The sequence below is a fragment of the Mus caroli genome, unplaced genomic scaffold (genome assembly GCF_978045245.1).
Source record: "Mus caroli unplaced genomic scaffold, Mus_caroli_1 scaffold_10, whole genome shotgun sequence".
In the NCBI taxonomy this organism is placed as follows: domain Eukaryota; kingdom Metazoa; phylum Chordata; class Mammalia; order Rodentia; family Muridae; genus Mus; species Mus caroli.
In genome coordinates, this window is record NW_028227265.1 from 87,425,140 (window position 1) to 87,441,906 (window position 16,767).

The window sequence follows — 16,767 nt, forward strand, 5'->3', positions numbered from 1 at the left end:
AGCTCATTTGTTTAGATCTCATTGAGGTTTGAAGGGTTTAGGGGATGTTTCCTGTTTGGAGCTGTTACAGATGAAGCAGTTCTGAAGTAACATCTGGGTCCATGTTACTGTGCGGTCATGTCTTCAGTGTATTTAGTATGAACACCCATGAGGAATGAGCTTTCAACATCATGTCTAAGAATGTAGTCTCTTCACAGTCTGATTTTCCTCACAGCATCCTGAAGGTTGAAGTTTTGCATTTTACATTTGCATTTATGATATATTTGAGTCAGTATTTATAGGAAGTATGAAGTTCGGGTTCAGATCATTTTTGACCTATGATGCCTAATTTTATCAACACATTATGCACAATGGCTATCATTCCAACAGTGAATTATTGCCCTTTTCTGAAACAATCATTTGAGCGGATGTATTTTTTTGAGCAATTCCTCCTGTCTCATTGATTTATGGTCCTAACTCTCTGCCAAAACCACACAAAGTTTCTGTTTTCCCAAGATCCTTCTTTTTCTACCATGTCAAACTTGAGGTCCTCAGAAATCAGAGCATTTGGTTAACCTCCTCTGCACTTCCTGCAACAATGGCACCTCTGAGCTTGAAGCAAAGGAACAAACAAATAAACAAGAAAACCAAGAACATCAAACAGAAACAAGACTCTGTTATTTACTTTTTAACAAAGGAAGTTCTGCAATGTCAAAGTTATGAGCTTGGGAACAAGTGGATGCATTCGGTATATCTGTGTCTCACTGTAGAATTGCCAGAGTTTGGAGGATTAGAGAAGAGAGAAGAAAACGGAGAAAACTTGGAATCCCTCACTGTCTGCACTACAGGAACCTGGGGCACTTAGTTTCACAAAAGCATCCATGATTGCATAACTTTCTTCTCCATTTCACAGTTGATGTGTTGAATCTTTTCAATATTTCAAGCAGTAGAATTTCAACAAGTGAATATGAATTATGAGATTTAATTGCACAGTTATAGGGTTTTGGAATTTCAGCTTTTGCCCCTCTCCATGTCTATGACCAGAATGAATGATTAACTAAAGTGTTCCTCAGCACTACAATCTTTCTATTGTTCTGTGTACATTTAGAAAGACACCAGACACCATAGCATAAATTCACTCAATTTACTATAATTCTAAACATTTTTGGTGTGGCTTTCATATATCTTAACCCAGTTTCACTCATAAATCCTGCCTATTTTTCCCAAGCTCCTTTTGAACATAGAAGTGTTTCAATAGGAAATATTGATGATGTAAAACCTGTAAATGTTCCTAGTACTCTGACTTTTTGTAGTTAATTCGGTTGCAGGTTTTGGAAGAGCTTTTATAAAGGAATGTTTAAACATTTTTATATTTAAATCCTTTTGAATTTTGAATGAAAAACATTTACAAGACTGATGTAAACAGTAAAAACAGTATTTACTCTAGAGTCAAAGAAGAGACAAAAGTGCACTAATAGTGAAGGGAACAAAATAATACACCAAATATCTAAATTGTATTTTAAAAATTGGATTCGGTTAATGTCTTAGTTAAGGTTTTCTGGCTGTGAAGAGATATTATGAGCATGGCAACTCTTATAAAGGAATTTACAATAAGGCTGACTTACAGCTGTGAGGTTTAGCCTATGATTGTCATGGCAGAAAGCATAGCTCCAGGTAGGAAGACATAGTGCTGGAAAGGGAGCTGAGAGTTCTATCTATGTCTGGATCCACAGGCAGTAGGAAGAGATAGCCATACTAGGCCTGTTTTGAGCTTCTGAAACCTAAAAGCCACCCTCCAGTGACACTCTTCCTCCACCAAGGTCATATCTAATATGGACCTATAGAGGACATTTTATTCAAACCATCGTTAAAGATGAACCAATGGGTTTTACTGTGGCATCTATCTATTATATTATTATACCTTGTCCACATTTGTTCTTTGTACTCCATTTCCATCCTTTCCCTCTTGCTGGTCTGTTTCTTTCACTTAAATGTTTCCACAATTGCATGGTTCCATTATCTTTGTTGTTGTTGTTGTCAGCTGCTCTCCCTCTAGACTCCTTCCTCTGCTGTCACAACCTGCTTCCTACTTCCATGTCACAAATTTATAATCCTCAACTGGAAAGGAGGTGAATAAAGCAACTCATATTATACATATACATACACATATGCATATGCACATGCACACACACATATCTCACACACACACACACACACACACACACACACACACACACACACACGTGTGTGTGTGTACAAGAAAAGTAAACGTGCCTCTATTTTTAGAAAGGAATTCAAAGGAAGAAACAGGAGGGAATGCTGACAACTGGAAGGAAAAACAAGGAAGAAAGCAAAGTACAATGATGTTTTGGGTTTAAAGCCTGTTGGGAAGACTGCAGCATCTATGGAAGGGTCAGAAATAGAGAGGATTTAAAGATGAGATGCCCATGTGATGAATCAAATGATCAGCGTGAGACATGTTAGATAGGTTTGAAATATTCACAGTATGTTCAACAGAAAAAAAAAAATAGAGAGAGGCCCAGACAAATGAGTAAGATGTAAGTTTGTCATAATAGACAAGCCATTTAAATTAAGAACGTGGATGAATTAAAATCAAAGCAAAATACTTAAGTACAGTCATATCCTGCTGAATTCCTATGACCAAGCACCAGGAGTTCAGAATGGCTGGTGAGTGAGCAAATATCACCTCACAGCAAGAGAGTGCAAAGCCCAGAAACAGTAACTTATGTTTGAAATACATTAAAAAAAAACCCCTATACCTGTCCTGAACTAGAGAGGGCTATCTTGGATACCAATAGTTCTATTAATAAAAACATACTGCTGACCTACCTTAATTGTAACATTCTGGACGCTATTCTTCTGGTTTTGTCAAAAGATCCATATCCGTAGAGAAATTTCAGATCTGTGAAGAAAAGTAGGTTAGCCCAGAAGTATCCTCAGAGGAGACTTTGTCCTTTTACTCCCAAGAAGCACCCCATACTTCTGCATTTCCTATCTACAGCCCTTTGTTCAAGAGGCCCTAACTCAGAGGAAAAAAGAATAATGTTCTCCCACGTGTGTTCTGAATCTATTCCACAGCAGTGGAAAGGTTGAGACTGGTTTACAACACATTGATAACCCTGAAAACTGGGTAAAAAGGAAATCTCAAATCTGTGTAGAATTTGAGGGAAAAATAGCAATAATAAAGATTTCTCAAGTCACTTATTCTCAAAAACAATCTATGAACTGTTGTTGAATACTGCTTTGAATATTATCTTGTTTCTACTGATAGGTCACAGGTTACGAAGTCTTTGTAATATATGGAAGATAACAGAAAGGCAAGTAAATCACATTAAGAAGCAGGACGAGGAAACACTACTTTAATATCTTGATACATTGTTTAAATGGTATGTAAAAATGAAATCACTGTTATTTGAATGTTTAGACACATTTTTCATAAGAACCATTAGCCTCCAACTATACAAAAAGAGTACGGCATAATTCATATGGAGAATAATACAGGAGCCAGGGTCTCTGTTTGCTTACTTTCCTCAACATATTTACATAACTGCTTATGTGTCCACACACAGTTGAGTAATCCAATGTGCTTTCCATTGTTATCTGCAACCCCACTCAAGAACAGCATTCCACAATTTGTTTATTGTGCCTGCTGAGTTTTCTGATGCCCAGAAACCAAAATAAATAGAGGATATTTAAAAATGCAGTCACATACCTGATACACGGAGAGAGTTCAAAGGCCCAAGCAATTACTTTTATTTTTCAGATATAAAGAATATATGTTCGTGAACTAAAAATTCACCTCTTTCAGAAAAACATAGATGCAATTCTTGACCTGGATATATTCAATTCTTATTTCAGCCTTGCTGAAAGTGTCTGAAGTATTTTTCCAAAATTGCCTTGCAATGTGTTGGATGATGGGAAAGCTTTTCTACACTTTTCTTTTTAGACCTGTTGTCAATCTGAGCATTCTGAGTGTACAGGCTTCCAGGAGGGCTTTAAGGTACAGCAGCCAAGCTTCTAGCATAGGCTAGTTGGAATGAATAGTTCTCTAAAGCCCTTGAATATCCATCTCATGAATCTGAGCTCCTGAATGTGTGACATGAAGCATGGGTGCTAGTGGATACTCTCCAAACCACCACTGCAATAGGTTACACAAGAGTGACCTTGCTCATAGCTGGTCTCCTTACAGCTGGTGACACTCCCTGTTCCTTGGTGCTCTTCACTGGATTTCTAAATTTGAATCTGAGTTAGGTCAAATATTGACAGTTTAGTTGATTTTATTGCTGTATTGTTTAAAACAACACAAATAAACTTCAAAAGTATCCAATTGTGTAAAAAGACAACATCAAGAGACCACTGCCTTATGAAATGGGTTGTTCTTCTTCATCAACCAACGTGCTTTGGTGCTTCCACATGCTGCTAAGTTCACTCTGAGTTGAAATATCCTAAAGATATTGTCATTCAACGGAAGGTATAATGATAAGTCTCAGAATTCTTTCGTGGCTTTTCTGATTGCTTGACTTTCCTAATATAATTAACATTCTTGTCATGACTCTATTTGACTTATGGAAAAGTTATAAATTTCAAAAAAAGGCACTGAAATTTTTTTTTTAAGTTTGAAAAGACTTCCAATTTTCTTTCTAAGTGAAAAACAAAACAAAACAAAAAATCAAACCTTAAAAACCAAGTGATTCAGGGCAGACAGGCACATTATTATCTTCTAACACAGTTTGTTCAAACAGGTGAAGAGCAGGTAAGAATCTGAACATTTGTCTGTGACCGTAGCTCCAATTTTCATCAGTGAAGACCCAATTTGTGTCAGAGGGTAAAACTTACCTGATGAGAGCTGTTCGCCAAAGCTATTAAACAACTTTCAGTGTTCTTGCTCCCTCACATTTAGGACACTAAACTTTTACAGAGATAGACTGCTTGAAGCCTTCCTAATTATTTCCATTGTCACCTCAGAAGGATCACTAAAGCTTAGCCTCTCCTGTAATTCTACAAGTTCTCGGTGAAAATCACAAGGCGATCAAAAATACCTTTCATTGACTTTATGACCTGATTATTATTTAGAGCCTGTCTAGCAGTGAACTTGAAGATCACGCAAATGTGTTCTTTGGGAAAGTCATTGCGTGGCTGAACAATTTGTTACACAGGAAGCCAGCTCCAACTTATTATCAGTCATGAGCCTTTTTTTTTAATCAATGCTTTTCTAAAGCAGACATATTATTTTACTAGTTTTACTTTAGCTCTGGCAGAAAGCTTATCAGGAAAGCTATTATTAAGCAATGCATGTCTATTATAAAATACCTTGTCTTCTATTGCCATATACCATTATAACACCAATTTATGCAATAGTTTCCTTTGGTTTTGGTATCTTCTATGTCAAACCTAACATTGATATAACTCTATATGTATAGTATCTATTCATTTTCAGGATAACAATGGAATTACAACATAATTTGCATAAATATATAAACTTAGCAAGACAGATATGACTTGCATGTACTTGCACACAAAGTACACAGTGCTGGCAGCAATCTTTTTTTTTTTTTTCTTTTTTTTTGGTTTTTCGAGACAGGGTTTCTCTGTATAGCCCTGGCAGTCCTGGAACTCACTTTGTAGACCATGCTGGCCTCGAACTCAGAAATCCGCCTGCCTCTGCCTCCCTAGTGCTGAGATTAAAGGCATGCGCCACCACGCCCGGCGGCAGCAATCTTATTTGCCAACATATTCACAGTTTGCGACATAATGGTATAAAATATAACTTAACTATAGACAGATATCCCCAAGTGTAATGTATATAGAGACATGTTTTATCATTTAGATCTTAAAGATATATAAATTAACAAGTCATGGTGTAGACATGTGTTATCACCAAGTGGGAACACAGAGAAGCAAATGGTTCCAATTCATGAAATAAATTATAGTGGGGTTTTTTTCAGAGTGATCTGGGTACATGTAGTCTATACTTCTTATGGAGGAGATTGTAGATTCCTAGGTCATAACTGACATAAAGCACTGTCCTGTAGGGGGGAAGGTATTCAGGTAACAGGAAACCCTTAGCTCAAGACTACTGTAAGTGGTCTTAGGTCTGTCTAATTTTGAACAGTGTGAACTGTGTACTTCACCTGTTGAGATGTGTCACTGAAGAAGAGTGGCTTGAATCACATTACTGTATGGAAGGAGCATCCATGTAAAGAATAAAGGATACTTTGGGGAACAGTAAAATTGGGGTAAGAGAGACTTGATTAGAAGAAAATTGGTCCCTCCCCCTAATGTTCTGGTAGTAAAGGAGAAAAAAAATCACAACACACAACATACTTTTCTCTCAATTTACCCTATAATGGTATTTTTTAAATAGAGCTTGCATATGCAATGTTTACAAATATCCTATGAATCTAGGGAGCCATTTAGTAATACATATACATGTGTGGTTTGTACCAATATATTTAATTCTTAAGCACATATTTTGTGCATATCATCTCCAGCTTCTAGGTGAGTTAAAGTACAAATCACTTTTTTATTGTCTTTTCAAATTTTTCTCTGTATTGTCCCCAGTCAAACAGACATAGTATACTTGTGCAAAGTTTATATCACTTTTGTGCTGAAACATAAGGAAAGAAAAAAGTAGTAGAATATTTTATTTTGTTAATGTTAGAATTTATTAAGCAAAAAGAAAAGTAAACAGAGTCTAAGAATATGTAGTAAAGACAGAAGTCTGGGTAGCAGATTACCTAGAATTGTGTACACAAAATGGGCATATGTGACAAATACAAAAGAGGGAAAAGAGGTGGTTAAAAAATAAAAAAGAATACTACACTAGTGAAATGTTGCTTGTTGCTACGAGCAGGGAGTAATTAAAACTATATATGTGGATGCACACACACACACACACATATATGCATACATATATGAGTGAGAGGTGATGAAATCTTAACTCAGAAAGCAATATGACCCAGTGGTAAATTTATTCAGTGGGAAAGAAGAAAATGAGGTCCTGATGTTAGGGTTTCAGACAAGACACATAATCTTTTAGGGTATCAATTTCTGTATCTGTTAAATGGCCATGCATACCCCACCACACATCTCATGTTCAACTGTCTAAAATAGGATAATGGTTTTGAAAGTGGTTTTGAAAAATGTGCAAAGGATTCTATAACAAGTTACATTGTGGAGTGGCCATAGTTTAGGAGTCAGGGAAAAATAGGAGGAAAAAAATTCATGCCAAATAAACGCAAAAGCATCTTATAGTGGAATAGTTGTTAGATGATATAGCAATTTTGGTTTAATTGTATATCCTAAACTTACAAAACTTGAGTGCATAGCATAAATCCCTAAGCTGACACACTCAAATAACTACTTTAATAGTTCTGATGCAACTTCTATGCATATATGTTCCTTACGCTTTTTCTGTTTTACAAACCTGATGTTTTATTTATCTATTATGCCTGTTCTTTGGGTTTGCTGTTAAAATCTGAAGTCAAAAATTAATAACACATACCTGCAATTACACTGTAATTCACGCACAGTAAGTCTATCTAGCATTTGAAAATAATACACACACATATATATGTATATAAAACACTTAAAACATCCTGACATTATAGATGACCTAACATTATTTAATATTCAAAGGACTCAACATAAATAATTTATAACTTTTTTATACAATTGGAGATGTCAGGTAATCTGTATGGTGTGTATATATGCCAATACACAAGAACAACTTTTTAAAAAAATAAATTTGCTGGCCATTTTATTATACTTTAAGTCCCATCGGTTTTGTATGCAGCAGTATAGCACTTGTAACAACGTCATTATCAGCATATTGTTGAATATGTGAAGAAACTGTAAACTTTATGATACCCTGTTTCCAAATGTTTCCTTGGCATGCTGTCAGAAAGGCTTTTCAGGGAAGTGTTTTATTTCCTGTTTGTCCTCTTGTCAATATGCTAATCAGCAAACAATGATAAAAAATTGGGAAGAACTAGTGCTTGAGAAAGCGTGAGCATGTCTCAGAATTTGGAAACTGTGCCCAGGAAAACGTATTAGTTGGCTTAGCATACAGTACGTGACACCAATATTAGTTTTCTTCCTCATCATGTCAAACCTTGATAGATATCGGAGATAATAAGACCATGAATGGTTTCAGTCAATTTAAAATACAGGAAAATATTACAGTCTAGAGAACATTTCTTCACTAGCTAGAACTCTTCGGTGTGTCACAACACCTGAGAATTCTTTCAAGAGCATTCAATTCAGCTATGTTTCTCTCTCTCTCTCTCTCTCTCTCTCTCTCTCTCTCTCTCTCTCTCTCTCTCTCACACACACACACACACACACACACACACACACCTACCAATCATTTACTTGCTTTTGAGACAGGGTCTTGCTATACTAATTTGGTTGACCTCAGCACAAATCAGCTTTGAACCTGAGACACAGTGCTCCAGCCTCTTGATACCTGGGATTCTAGGCAGTTATGCGCATGCTTACCTTCTCATTGTTGGTCGCATGCACTTATTTCTAGAAAGCCAAAGCAAGGTAATGGACGTCATCGCTCTTTCAAGAAAGCTCTGGACAAGTAGCAATTAAACAAGGAAGAAGTGGCGATTTCAGTGTAGTGATGAATTTGGAGCACTGTGGCTTCTGCAGGGAAGAGTTACACAGAGTAGGCGTTATCAGTGGGCATCACAAGTGCACAGGCTCTCAGGGGAAGAATGTAGATAGAGGCATTAGGAAGTGAGTGGTGGCAGTTAAGTGTAGGGTATGGAAATGAAAATAGAGGTAAAAAAGAAACCATTCTGTCATCTTTTTATTAGGCTCACCGCCACTACTCAGTAGATAAAGTAACCTAGGATACCTTATTTTTAAGATCAGTGCTTCTTGTGGGCAGTTTCATGATCTTGATCCACATGTTGCATGGAAAATGGAATCACTGAGTCCATTTCACTTGCTAAGATGGTTATAGCCGGGCTGGTGAGATGGCTCAGTGGGTAAGAGCACCCGACTGCTCTTCCAAAGGTCCAGAGTTCAAGTCCCAGCAACCACATGGTGGCTCACAACCATCCGTAACGAGATCTGGCGCCCTCTTCTGGAGTGTCTGAAGACAGCTACAGTGTACTTACATATGATAAATAAATAAATCTTAAAAAAAAAAAAAAAAAAAAAAGATGGTTATAGCCACAACTCTAACATGCTGCATACATCAAGCCTGGAAACCCATTAGGTTGTCTAAATGTCATCTATGTATTCGTAATATGCAGCGGCGTCACATGACCAGCACTGTTTCCTGCGTATTTCTGAGAAAAGTCAGCATCTATTCTCCACCAAGACAGGTAAATGTAGTAAAATAAAACAGGCTTTCAGGGCAGGCTCTGAGCAGCGTTTGTGCTATCTGCCCCTTTGTCTCTCAGAACACACACTTGTGATCTAACAGGAGATATTAGAGATAGAGGTTTATGACATTCAAGGAAATGACATTGATGGAGAAAAAGCAAAAGAAATTATATGCAAGTACAGACAGATAATTAGTTATAGGGTATGACTTCTGACCCCAGAGTTAGCAGAGAGAAACTAAAGTAGGGAGGTGGAGCTGGTAGGCTCTCTCACAACACACACACACACACACACACACACACACACACACAAAAGCAACCTTTAATTGGGAGATTATAGTGTGTAATGAATGGATGGTCTTGATTGTCAACCTGATAGGATTTATAATCATTATGCAAACAAACCTGGACCTACCTGTGAGGTATTATCTAGATTAGTTAAGGTAGAAAGTGTCGCCCAAATGTGCACAGTGACTGCTTCATGAGCTGAGTAAAAAGGAGAAAGCAAGCATAATATAGGCACCCATCACCCTACACATTCTGTCTGTGGACTATGCCATCAGCCTCCTCCTGTTCATCTGCCATGATGGGCCATGTACCCAGGAACTTTGGGGCAAAATAAACTTCCTTAATTTGAAAAAAACAAAACCAAACCAAACAAAACCCTGCAACCTATTTAAAAAAATAGTCTAAGAGCTTTCTATGAAAATGCATGTTTTCTGGGAACATCATAAATACTAACTAAACTTCTGCATTCTCTTATCCTCATACAGCTTAGCACAGGAAAACTATATCTGTATATTAAACATATACAATTTTACATAACACATAATACATTTAAAGTGTAGGGAGATTTTGCAGTCTAGAATACATCTGTATTCTTGGTGACACTGGTACGTCACAACACCTGAGGACTCAATACCATTCACATAGGCTGACTTGCTTATTTCTTTTTCTTTCTTTCTTTTTGCAAAAATCAAAGAGAAAAAAGTTCATTGTTTTATGGAAGGTTAGAGTGATGACTTAAATCTACCTCAGCAACTATGAAATCACACACCCAAACATTGATGTTATAGTACATTAAATGAGGTACTGAATAAATATATAAATGCAAATTTATAGAAAAAAGTTATAAAGTATTACCAGGTGTGGGTGCTAAAATTGCAATGCAAACAGGCTGGAAGGAATGGCTGAAAGGGGAAGCAGAGAAGAGCTAGGGGCTCTCTGAGTATACTCCATGAGGCTGACACCCAAAAGGATGGAGGTGGCCTGGGAGGAGAGGCTCAGCTGGTTGTCTGAAGCTGATATCAGAACAGTATGGAGAGACCAGAATGGGTGAGCAAAAGCAGGCCACAAAGAGGCATGAATGCCTGAAATGGACGAAGTTTAGAGGAAAGAAATATACATTCATTGTTTAAAAGTGTTTCATTTACCAGCAGGTAAAATGGAGAAAATAACCTTCATCTTCAAATAGTCCGATAGGAAGGGCTCTTCTCTCTGTAGACGAACACTGTCCATGTTGGCCAAGAAGGCTCTGAAGCATTCTGTAATGGTATAGCGGTTTATACATGGTGACATGTATCCCTAGTAGCTAAAAGAAATAAAAATGTATGGATATTTGGTGCTATGCTTTTTAAATAAATGGGTATTGTTTTTGGGTCATGGTTTACAAATTACAGTGAGTCCCAGACTCCTGAGAACTGTAGAACATTGGACCACTGTACTCACATGTAACTAACCTGTCATGATAGGTAAAAGGATGTCCTGACATATGGCAAAGCACAGGATACCAAAGAAGTTTTAATCCTAAGGGATATTTAATGTGTGGTTTTCCTAGTAAGAATCAAGAGGAGAAAACTAAAATTTTCCTGGAGGTTATGGTGATATTCAGTGGAAGAACAAAGATAGAGAGCTACCTAAGAGACTATGAAATGTTATACAAATATCAGTCTTCAAGCTTTGGGGATATTTATTGATCTTTGGCAGTAATAGTTATGAAAGTTAGATACTAATTTAGTATATTCTCAAAAATTTAATAACACAGAAGATAACTGTTTTATCCTGAACTCAGAAAATTAATATTTTTTTCTCATACTTAGTTTTAAGATTTAAAATTCTCTTTCTGTTTCTCACAATTAAGAGCAAGACAGATCATGCAAAGTGGTAACATTTATGAGTTCCTAACATATAAATCATCTGTAGCTCTGGCAGATGGTAAAAACAAAATTATATTGGTGCATTGTTTCATTGCCTATTGTGAAATGAATAGTGCCTTTAAATTTAAGGTACACTTGTCATGAATATAAACTGTTTTTTTAAAAATACCAAGTTTCTGTCCCAGTTCATTTTCTCTTGTTACCACAGAATACACAGGGCTCTGGTTCTGTTTGGGTTCTGGTTCTGGAGGCTGGAAAGTCAGTGATTGTTGTGGCCACATCTGCTGAGGGCTTCACACTGCTTCACACCATAGGAGAAAGCAGCGATCAGTCAGGTAAGCGAGCACATGGGAGAGATCGGGAGCTACAGAACGCTTTAGAGCAACTCGTTTTCATGGTAATTAATCTGCTTCCACAAATGAGAATTTCCTCATAGAAGAAAAGTTGTAACCCAGGGATGAGAATGCTTATCCACAACCCCAATAAATGCTGTTGCACTGGGGATGAAGGTCGCAACAAAGTACCTTTGCCCTATTTTTTAGTTTTGCACCAGAGCTGAGAGAAACATTAAGTGAAGCCATGATTCTGAGATGACAAATGATTTGAAGGACCACCTAGAGCAGTGCTTCTCAATCTTTCTAATGCTGCAACCCTTACTACAGTTCCTCATGCCATGACCCCCAACTATAAAACTATTTTGTTTCCATTGCACAGCTGTAATTCTGCTACTTTTACGAATCACAACATAAATACTCCTGAAGACTGTGGTTTGCCAAAGGGATCACAACAGGATGAGAACCACTGACCTATACATTGACTAAAACCACTCAGAATCTGTAATTCATCCACAGTTACTGCAGAAGCCTATCCATGGGTGCAAGGTCAAGTTCACGCTTTTGATGTAGCATCATACAAATCGGAAAACAAATACGGCTTTATCTTCTCTTATTACTAGTTTTCGTTCCCTTCATCGAAAATCAACAGAGTTTGTATCTCCAAATTGCTAAAGTTAAAACATATTAATAGCATTCTGTTTAGTTTTCTGACCAGGGATTATGCAAAGCATTTGAGTTGCCAGTATAATAATGAAGAAACTAAGTGGTTGTTCTTGGAATACAGATTATATCATACACTTCTTAGGAAGCCTGTGTCATAGTTCCTGCCAGGCAGTCTAGTCTAATCCAGTATGGGTTACATTATCCTGAATTTGGACTACATCACCTCTCTATTCCTAGAGTGTCTGTCATTTGGCCCAAACAGAAGCAGAAGAACAGGCTGTCAATCAGGAGGAGTAAACATTGAAACTTTGTAAATCTTGATGTTTTAATCATCCATATTTACTCAGGTGAGACCTGTTGCTTGAGTTCTCCAACCCCAGCAGATTCTTTCCTAATTATTTCTATTAAAATATCTATTTCTTGTGCCAGGAAAACTCTTTTCTGAGAAATTCCAGAAAATAAAGCAGTTCGTAACAAGGAAGTAAAGACTTATGAACATAAAATTTAGTCTAGTCTGTCTCAAATAATAATCTCCCCACTGAGGGATATAGACCTACCTTCATATCCTAAAGAGCTTATGATTAAATTTCCTTGAATGGACAATTAATTAATTATCAGCACTTGAAACAAAATTTTGAAATACTGTTATACTCTGCTAAAAAGTTTACCAACAGCTACATTTGCTGCTTTGCTACCGTTGTTGAAGTATCTTGTTCATAATACTGTTGGTTGTTTTGTCTTAAGTCAGTATATGGTAATCTGTAACAAAATGTATTATCAGTTAATGAATCCTAATGTTGAAAACTTCAATCATTTTAGTTAAAATTTGGAGACGTTGAACCTTATTTTTCTGACATGGCTGATATTCAAATGCATCCTTAGTAGAAAATATTGTTTCTCTTTAATCGTTTTTGTTGTTGTTGCTGTGAGTGATGAACCTGAAACCTTCACACAATGAAGCAGGTGATCTCTATTTTTTTTTTTTTTAGTGAGCATGACTTGTATCCAAGATACCCCATAATTACAAACATCACTAAAATTAAGACAAAAGATATTTCAGTGATATTTTTTGATGGAAATTAGGAAACAAAACTTGGCTTGTTAAAATAGTTTCTCATGTTCATTCTTGATATCATATTATTGAGCAGATTTTATAAAAAGATTTGTGGCAATTAACTTTTTTAAGGTCTATACAAATTTTGGGTAGGTGATAGATATCTTAGGACCACAGTTAAATGAAATATAACCACAGTTAAATGAAATATGTTTTTTTTTTTTTAAAGTCTTACCTGATTTCTTGGTCATGCTAAAGTCTATGTGAGCAAAAAAGGGAACATTTAGTTATGTATGTAAATATAGTGTTAAATATGTATACATACATTTGTATGTATATGCTCCTGTGCATTTAAAACAAGATATGGATGATATGTAGATTTAATATAAGGTTATTATGAGTGTTTTGAAATATATTCAACTTTAGTATCTGAAGAAGTATTCTCTTGGCTCATGGTTTTATTATTTTTTGGAAAACTTTCCACTTTTAAAAGAGCACTGCTCTTTAAAAGGCTTATATTGTAAAATTAAATTACACTATGTAAAATTAAAGAACAGTATGCAAAATTTAGAAGACTGTAGTACACCACGAAACATCTTTTTAGTGCACCATTCTTGGAAGATGTTATAAACTAGTTATTTTATATCAAAATAACATGAATACCTTAAGTCCATGAAAGAGCATAAATATTTCTTCTTTAAGAAGAGACAAAGGTTAAATATTTCAAGTTACCATCCTGCTACATGCATACATGCAGACAAATAAAGTTATATAGATAAATGTATATGTATAATATGTTTGAAAGAAGTCCAAATAGCCCCAGTTATTATTAAGGATTTTCTTGGATCTCACACTTGATCATGAATGTATAATTCTAGGTTACAGTGTGGAACTACAAGTTCTCATGCACAGTCCTCTGCTTTCCCCTTCCTGTCATGATAGAGATCACACAGCCTGGTGAAGTTACTTTTCTTCTTTTGTTGTCACCTGAACCTGCACAGGACATGCTATGGTGACTTCATGAATGAAAGTGAACAGGTGAAGAAGGAGACACTCCTTCCCTCTCCTGTGCTTCACTGTCTCCTGCATCCGGAGCACTGGTCTTCTATCATCTCATAATCTGCTATCAAAGAATGGCCTTTAAATGCTTTTTATTTTTTCCCCTGTCTCTTCTCACCAGAACAAATTCCAAATTGCACTATTTATAGAATAAGAAGGAAAGGGATAACAGAACTGAGAAACAAGAATATAGAATGCTTCACAACTTTGTATGTCACCTTGTGCTGAACCATTCTAACCTTCTCTGTGTTATCCCAACATCAGTGTTCATGCTGCCAAAGAAAACACCAAATAACTCTTTATATAAAACAGAATAGAGTAGTAGGACAAAGAATTATCATTTTTGAGACAGGGTCTTGCCCTATAGTCAAGGTTAGCCTCGAAAACCTGGGAACCATTCTCTCAGCATACTGAATGCTGGGATTTCAGGAATGAGATTCTACTTCTCAAGGGTTTTTTTATTTTAATACAAATTTGACGTTTAAATAGTTTTCCTGTTCTAATTGTACTCAGCTATTTAAAATGTGAAATTCCACCACAAAATAGTCTGTATAATTTACTTTTTAAATGACGTATTTTAACAAAGAATTCGATTTCACCCAAAGTCTGTATAATAATGTGGAGAACAAAAGAACATTAGTACATTTAAACCAACATAAGGAAAACAAAAAGAAATAGATATTCAGCTCTCTTTTTATATAGTTAATTATATTAAAGGAAGCTAATTCCAAATACCAGACAAAAGTAAATATCGATTTGGGAAATGTTTATAATGTTTTTTATGTTTGTTGTTGCATATAGAGTTAAGACATTGAATAACAAAAATGATGAATAAAATATTACAGAAAAGGAGAGAACTGAAGAGTAAATGAGAATGGCCTTGTTTCTCAGCTGACGGCACATATCTGCAAAGCCAGCACTTAGAATATAGAAACAGAAGTATGGCAGGTTTCCACTTATTCGGAGCTACACAGTGAGGCCCTGTCTCAAAACCTGCATTGTTTATCAATGAAAATTACTCAACAATGTATTTTCATCTGAGTTAGCAAAAGCAGGCAAATGAGTAGCTTTAGGAGAAAGTATTAATATTTACAAATCCACAACAGATTCCACTGCAGGACTTAGGAGTTCCTTTTTGCCTTTCTCACATGATGTGATGAAACCGTGTGTTAACGTAAAGTATTTTTCAAAGGCACACCATTGATCATACACTTTTACACTCTATATGTCTCTCAGGTTATCAGCACAGGATAAAGAACAGCTTCTGGGTTACTATCTACAAACTTAGTAAATGTTAGTGTTGCCTATTTTGAACTTCTCCGTTTACAGGGTTTGGCAGTACTCTGTGATATCAGACATACAAGGGTTCAAAAACATCATCTTCCTGGCAACATTAGCACTCAGGAATAGCAGCAATAGGGATGTAACTTGTAAAATACATTTATATCTTTGAAATTTGCCAAGGTATTTCTAGAAAAAAATTATTATAGGTTTTACAGCTTTTGTAACAATCAGTGCCGGAACAACACATTAGAACAGTGGTACATGATATCATGTTTATGTAGCAAAATACGTCAAAATGTATTAGTATTGAAACACACGTGTAAAAAGAGTTGTGGAAATTTTCTTACTTTTCTTATGCCTCATTTGTTTAAAGCATAATTTGTCTTTTAAAAAAAAATCTAAGGATAAATGAATACTGTAATTGAAGATATATTTTTAATCATTGTCATTTTTTAAAGCTATTGCAAATTGTATCATTCCTGATTATATTGAACTTTGTGGGTGGTATAAAATAAATTTTATACTTCTAAAAAGAAAACTGATCAGAGGGATTCTACTAGAGCTCTAAGTATTTTCAATGTGAAGAAATTCATCATCATCTTCCTGTGTGGATCCAAACCACCCAACTTTCTTCCATTTGCTTGCTGAAAGGAGCCTGATACAGCTGTCTCTTGAGAGGTTCTGTCAGAACATTACAAATACAGATGCAGATGCCTGCAGCCAACCATTGGACTGAGTGTGGGGTATCCAATGGAGGAGGTTAGAGAAAGGACTGAAGAAGCTGAAGGGGTTTGCAATTCCATAGGAAGAACAACAATATCAACCAACTAGACACCCCCCCCCTCCCCAGCAGAGTTCTCAACTAAGCCACCAAC

General features: G+C 36.1%; 1 non-coding gene across 1 annotated transcript; it reads right to left on the reverse strand.

Moving 5' to 3' along the window:
* Positions 1-14,791: 14,791 nt before the first annotated feature.
* On the reverse strand, positions 14,792-14,896 carry LOC147002459 (U6 spliceosomal RNA). The gene has a single exon (XR_015048887.1). It is a non-coding gene; the product is annotated as a U6 spliceosomal RNA (small nuclear RNA).
* Between the last annotated feature and the right edge of the window lie 1,871 nt (positions 14,897-16,767).